The sequence below is a fragment of the Gymnogyps californianus genome, chromosome 18, assembly GCF_018139145.2.
Source record: "Gymnogyps californianus isolate 813 chromosome 18, ASM1813914v2, whole genome shotgun sequence".
Taxonomy (NCBI): domain Eukaryota; kingdom Metazoa; phylum Chordata; class Aves; order Accipitriformes; family Cathartidae; genus Gymnogyps; species Gymnogyps californianus.
In genome coordinates, this window is record NC_059488.1 from 6,607,072 (window position 1) to 6,613,858 (window position 6,787).

Below are 6,787 nucleotides of genomic sequence, written 5' to 3' on the forward strand. Positions count from 1 at the left end.
AAATGTCGCTGCCTCTTTGAGAGCATTAATGAAAATAAACCCATTTAATAGTTTGCAGATGCCGTTTCTGTAAACCTAAAAAAAGCAGGGAATAAATATTTCTTCACTAAATATCTATATGTATATATATATTTGAAAACATTCGCTCCTAATCTTAGGGCCCCTCCTTTGCTGTGCTCTTGGCAGCTTATCGCAGCTTGTCAGTCAATGCTGAAGCCTCACCGAGACGAGATACAAATTGCACCCACGGAGGGGTAGCAGGACGGAGGGATTATTGTAATCTAAGCTCCCTCTCACCCTTTCTATTTGTACATTTCCATTACTTGTAACAAGATCCACAGTGGATTATTTTTTTTTTCTTCTGCATGTTTGTGTTTTGGAAATTTTTGTAAGGTTTTTGTAAAAACAACTCTTGTGAAATAATGGAGGAATAAATATTTTACTGACTAGAGATGTGTCCGCGCACACAACGGGGACGTGGCTTTTTCCTCGCCTGCCACTGCGGTTTTCCCACCTGCCCTGGACAAGCAGCATGGGCAGGGGACCGACAGCCACGATCCGGCCACCTTCACCTTGCGTGATGGTGGCATCTCACAGCTTCTCCCCGAGACCTGGATTTCATCTGAGGCTCCCAAACAGCAAGTGGTCCACATGCCCCGGGAGAGGGGCAGGAGCAAGGGGGGAGCGTGTCGAGGCCCCGTGGAGCTGGGATAGGGCAGAGGGACCACGCTCCCGCAGCAGAGCTGCTGCGCTTCCCTCTGGCTTGGGGCCTCTGGAGCTGATGCCTGGAGATGGTAGAAACTCAAGGGGCACAGAAAACAGCCTAACAAAGGTCTCTGCATAACAGCTAATTGCAGGGCCTCGCCAGATCCATCTTATTTCATTCCAGGATAATGAGTGCGGGCTATTGAGGAAGGGGTGTACAGGAAAGAGGGCTCGGTTTGCTTTTCCCCTTCAAAATCCCACTGGGAGTGGCAGAGCTTATAGGGTCTGCCCTGGGCAGCTCATAAATTCCCCACAGAGCAGCAGCTCATGTTAATGCTGGTGCCAGTTCACACCCACGGCCTTGGGAGCAGCACCCACATTTCCCCCCCAGCAGCAAGGGAATGGGCTGAGATGGGATGTGGCCAGGAAGAGGCAGCAGAGCCCCTTGCTGCTAGGTTATCAGGTCAAATCCAGCATTGTAAATGGGGGTGGAAACCTATAAACACTAATTGATGCTCTACAGACGTCAGGGATGAGCATCTGTTACAGACGTCCCATCCTCCTGGGACAAGCGCTCATCAATGGTCCCAGCAGAGACCACCAGAAAGTTATTGCACAGCCCGGGGAGCCGGAAACAGGCAACACGGAGGTCTGGACCTGCTCAGAGAACTGGAGGCAGTGGAGAAATAAGGAGATTGTCTCCTACATCATCACTGCAGGCACATCCAGGCACTCGGATAGGTGCTGCTCTGTCAAGCGCACAGACTCGGTAAGGGCTGGGCAGCACAAGCACTGGCAGCCCAAATCAGCAGCAAATCCAGCTCTTCCAGGCTCCATCCTGTGCACCAAGGAGGGCATTAACCTGGTGAGCTGCAGGCTAGGCACTGATGGGGTGCACGGGCAGAGAGCCAGGCTGAGGGGGTGAGAAGATGTGGGACCTGAAGCTCGGCAGAGCCTCACAGGTGAGCGGATTTGCAAGGAGCCGGATCGGTATGGGATGCTATGAGCAGGATGGTTCCTGGGGAGAACCCCTGACCAGCCTGCTGCTGGGGAGCAGGGGAGCACGCATACAGGGACCAGAGCAGCACGTGGCTCCCTGGGGCTTTCCTCCTCCAGGTCTACAGGAATTGAGCTAAGAGGCAGCAAGGAGAAGTGTCAGATTCTGTACAGACAACTAGCCAAAAGATAAGAAACAAGGGTAGGAATAAACCACCAGCTCTCAGCTTGCAGAGTGCTTCCCAGGGAGCAAAGGCCCACAGGTTCAGAGTAGGAACAGAGCACCCAAAAGCAGGGGGAAGCGGTGGTCGGGCAAAGGCAATACCAAATAGTCCGGGGCTGCCAAAGCTAAAAAGAGCTCCAGGAGCTCACGGTGCTGAGCTATAAAGCAGCAGAGGTAATGCAATGCCGAGAGGTGTAAAGATGTGCCCAGGGGAAACGGCCGCAGCACACACTCAGACTGAAAAGCAGCAAGTCAAGTGGCAGGAATTGCTAGGAAAGGATTAGAAAACAAGGCAGAAAGTGTCCTCATGGCTGTTGTAGAAACCTGCAGCACTACTAAAGCCTGAAATCCATCGCCCCATGATATTATGGAGATCAAAGGTATAAAGTGTATTCAGAGAGGGTTAGAAAGTTAATGGCGGGTGGGTCCGTGTCAGTGCAACATGGCAGAGATTCAACTGCCTGTGCAGAAAACTGCTGCCCTCCTGACTTCCAGAAGTGGGGAGGGCTGGGTGGAGAAGGGACACCCTGGGTTTGCCTTGTTTCTTTTACCTGCCTTAATCTGCTGAATTGCAGCAGACTCCTCTCAAGCCAGCTCCCGTGGTACTGCTTACAGGATGCCTGTGTCACCTCCTCCTCCCCAAGCCATCCCTGATCCCCCCTACACAGCCAGGGGGATCGCAGCTCTCTCCCACGCACCCAGAGGAGCTCAGCTCCATGAGAGCCCACACGATCAGCTCCCTCCCAGCAGCAACCCTTGTGTCCCCCATCACCAGTTGCCTTTGTGACACATGGACCCTGTGGGACTGCAAGGTTGAGGAAGGACAGCAACAGACCCCAGCTTTCCCCAGAGGGGAACAAGGCTCATCCCATTTCATCCCAGCACTTCACTGCAGCACCCAGTAGAAGGGGAGCAAGTCCCTGTGTTGGACATCACCCCACGCCCATGAACTGCCTGAGCTTTCGTGTCTTCCCACCCTGTTTTCTGTTCTAGGAGAGGAAAACCAGGGGGTGGCCACAAAATGAAAGGCTTGAAAGGAGTATGAGTCCTCCACAGTGCAGCCACAGAGCTCCTTGTGCCATCCCGGGGGCAGTGGGCAACTCCACAGACAGACGCAGAGATCTTATCTCAGCACCTGGAGCTGTGCTGGTGCCCAGAACCACAACTGGCCGCTGGGACTCAGCGCACCCCACCCACACGATTGACAGATCTGATCTGTGGGATGTGCAGCCCACAAGGCCATACCAGCCCACTCCAGCAGCCACAGTCCCACATACCAGCAGCGTAACCGTCCCTATCATACTGCTCCGCTACTACTTTGTAACCACTTATTTATTCATTCAATAAGTGACTTCTAGATCATTAAGGTCGTTTGTCCAACCTCCTGCCTAGCCCCAGGCAGAGAATATCACCCAAGTAGCATCCTCATGTCCTCAGCATGTAGTCAATGCAGAGCATCCCTTTGGAGGGCATCCAGCCCCAAGTCAAAAGACCGTTGGAAGTGAAGAGCTTGCAGATCCCAGGGCAGATTCTTCCAGTGACTCATTACTGTTAACTGCTGGAAATATGTCACTTATTTCCTGCCTGAACTGTCCCAGCTTCAGTTCAGCTCCCACTAGAGCAGAAGGTCTCAACCCATGGTCCGCCGGCTCCCAGGAGCTGATGGACTACTTCTGAGGGGACTGCAAACCAGGAGACAGAGAAGCATGGAGAGCTGCAGCTCACCTGGCAAGGTCTGCACTCCACAGGGGAGGGACGTGCCAGGGGGAAGGCTGCCAACAAAGAGGAGCTCAAAGGCATTGTGCTACCTCTCCTCCTCTTCCAGCACAGGGGGATTTTTCCTCCTAGGAAGCAGTCTGTCACAGACACATCCATCACCAGAACTGATTTCTGCAGGAGAGCTGGCATCACTCTGTATACCACAACTTCAGGTGGGGGCGAAGGTTGCAAGAACATTGTGTGCAAATTGTGTCCCCTTCCTTGAAGCAGTTGGTTTTCGACCAGCTGACTCCCAAAGGGCAAGTCTCAGCTGAAGGGGGGACCTCCCTGTACCCCCTTTCCTTGTTTCTGACCCCACAGCCTGACAATTGTGCATGGCTTTCCGACTGATGAAAAGTTGAAGTTTGCCCCTGCAATATTTTAATGAGAACAATTTTGTATTGTCATCAGCATCGGCTGCCACGGCAGCGAGACAAAACAGAGCTCACATTTTCCAGCTCGCAGGGATGCCAGCCTGGTTATCCCCGTCCAGAATGAATTACACAGACATCTAGCGGTTACAGCATCCTCCTCTCCCGCTCCCTTGCGCCGAGCCCTTCTCCCTCTGGTGGCAACGAGAAGGTCCGGAGACCCTCCAAGTCCTGCTGACACCACCTACGAGCTACAGAAACATATGCACATATGACAGCAACGTGTCATCTCCCAGCAGCTGAGCCCCTCCTGTCCTGGGGGACGCGATGGTCACCCCAAACTCTGCGTGCCATTTGGAAGAAGCATCTCCTCCCTGCAGCTGATATTTTGCTCACTGCTGCTTCTTTCCAAACCCCAAAAGGAAGCAACCTAAGGCAGCAGAGGAGCTTTCGAGAAGTGGGATGGTAGCTCTCCGCTGGGGGTGTAACGCTCTGTAACAATTTGGGAAGGAGGGAGGAAGCGAAGGTTCCCTTTGTAGTGGGTGTTACAAAGCCAAGGAAGAGTTATTGCATGCAAGGAAGAATTATTGCATGCAGACGCACAGCGTGGCCGGCAGCGAGGCAGAGCATCACGTCTGCCTGCTCCAGAGAGGCTGATGGGCACAGGAGCAGACATGAGCCTCCTCCTCAACCCGCTCCCCAAGGAATGGCACCCAGCATCCCTCCCTCCCTCCCTCCCACCGCCCCAAACACCTCACGCCCCCGCTCGGGGCCTGCCCACAGCTCCCTGGCCAGCCAGCACCCGGGCTGGGGTCTCCGTGGGCGAGGGTCTCCGTGGCACCACGGCAGAGGGCGGCTCTGGGGGCGGGGGGAGCAGGGTCCCCCCCGCAGCGGGTGCTCGCAGCCACACGAGGGTGCTGCAGCCCCGCGCAGGGGAGCGCAGCGCAGCGCAGCCCGCGGTAGCTCAGCGGGGTCGGGGGGTGCGGAGCGAAGCCCCCCATCGTGCCGCTCTGCTCCACACCTCTCCCCACACGGGACCAGGGACACCCCCACCCCCCCGTCCGGCTCCCTCTTCCCTGCCTGGAGCTGGGGCTGGCACCTGCTATGGCACCCACGTCGCAAACAGGGGACATCTCGCAGCTCAGCTCCGAAGGCGGGTAGGAAAAAACGCGGTGGATAAAGTTTTCCTTGTGCCAACTTCACCCTCGTGTACGCCAGAGAGGAGCAGGGAAACACCGTTATCTTTTCCAGGGGACTAACGTCTGGGATGTCCATACCTGTAGAGCTGGCTCTTCTCGCTCTCCCTACGAGTCACGGGAATCCCAGTTGTGTAAGAGGAATAAGGGGATTTGCGTGGCGAAACCCTACAGCACGAGATGGAAAAGCCCCACGTCTGCTAGAGGAAATGGGAGATTTTGGGAAGGCAGAGAAGGCAGAGCAACCTGTGTCACAGGAGAGATGCCCAAAGGGGGATCTTGGTCCCAGATCCCACCAGGAGGAAGGCCTGGATGAACAGGAGAGACGCGGGAAGCGGCACGGGCAGGTAAGGAAGGGATAAGCAGGATCCTGGGGCTGAACTGGCTGGAAGTGTGAGGGAGGGGAAGTGGCTTGTGCTGGGTCTCCGCTTGCTTTTCTGCCACCTCAAGACACCTTGGGCTCAGCAGGGCGGAGGGAAGACATGTACTGGCAGTGTGAATCATATTCAAATATTTAAAGCATCAAACTCTGTTGTTCTGCAGTCCCAGGTGGTTTCGCAGTGTTACCATCTCTGGTTTGAGCCAGGTGTGAAAACCAAATTCTTGGCACACACAACGCACACACCAAAGCCCAGAGACTGGTAGATGCAACCACCATCCCCGCTCTCCTGGAGCTGCAGGAGACCTTGGGCACATCCTTCCCCCACACCGATGCCGGAGCAGGAATCTAGGAGCTTTAGCTCTGGGATTTAGGATATTATTTGGGAAAAGGCAGGGGATGCTTTAGCTCATCGCTTGCCCCGCACACAGAGAACACCACTGGCTGTGCCCAGGGTAGAGCCAGTGGCTCCAACCACCTCAGTCCTGGGAGAGCCCTGATGGGGCTCGGGCTGACCAGGCAGCCGAGAGCCGACCAGGCTCTGTCCTGCCTCCCACAAACCTCCGCAGCATTTCAAAATAAGCACAATGGTGGGGCCTCTCTGAAGTTTGCCTTGTGGGCTTTTTCTGTTTGTTTTTTTGGAGCCAGGAGAGTTCACGTTCCCAAGCTTTTCCCTGCAGCCAGTACAGCAGGGTTTATTTTTTTTTAATAAAAAAGAAGAAAGCAGAGCTCTGCATGTAGCCTCGGCTTCCCTGCACAGGGCATCAGCCCCAGGCACCGAACAGGCAGTTTAGAAGAGGCTGAAGGAGCTGGCAGCTCTGGGGGCTGGGGAGGTTCTGCAGCCCCATTTCTTCCTTTCCATGCCAAAATCTCAGTCCCAGCTACGTCTCTAACCACAGCAACATGTACTGGAGAGAGTCCATTTTATAAAGCCACTGCCTTTCTTATTTGAAAGCACAAAGCATGAGGGAAAGAAAAAACTACCAAGTGGAGCCATTTTGTCCATCTCAACCAGCTAACACAGACACCGATGGGGCAGCACCTCCCAAACACCAACAGTTTAAGAAAATAGGGGAAAACCAGGGAAATGAGGCATTTGCTTCCCAGCAACCTACCTGCCAAAGGGAGGCTTGAAAAATACAGGCAGCTCCTTTCCAAG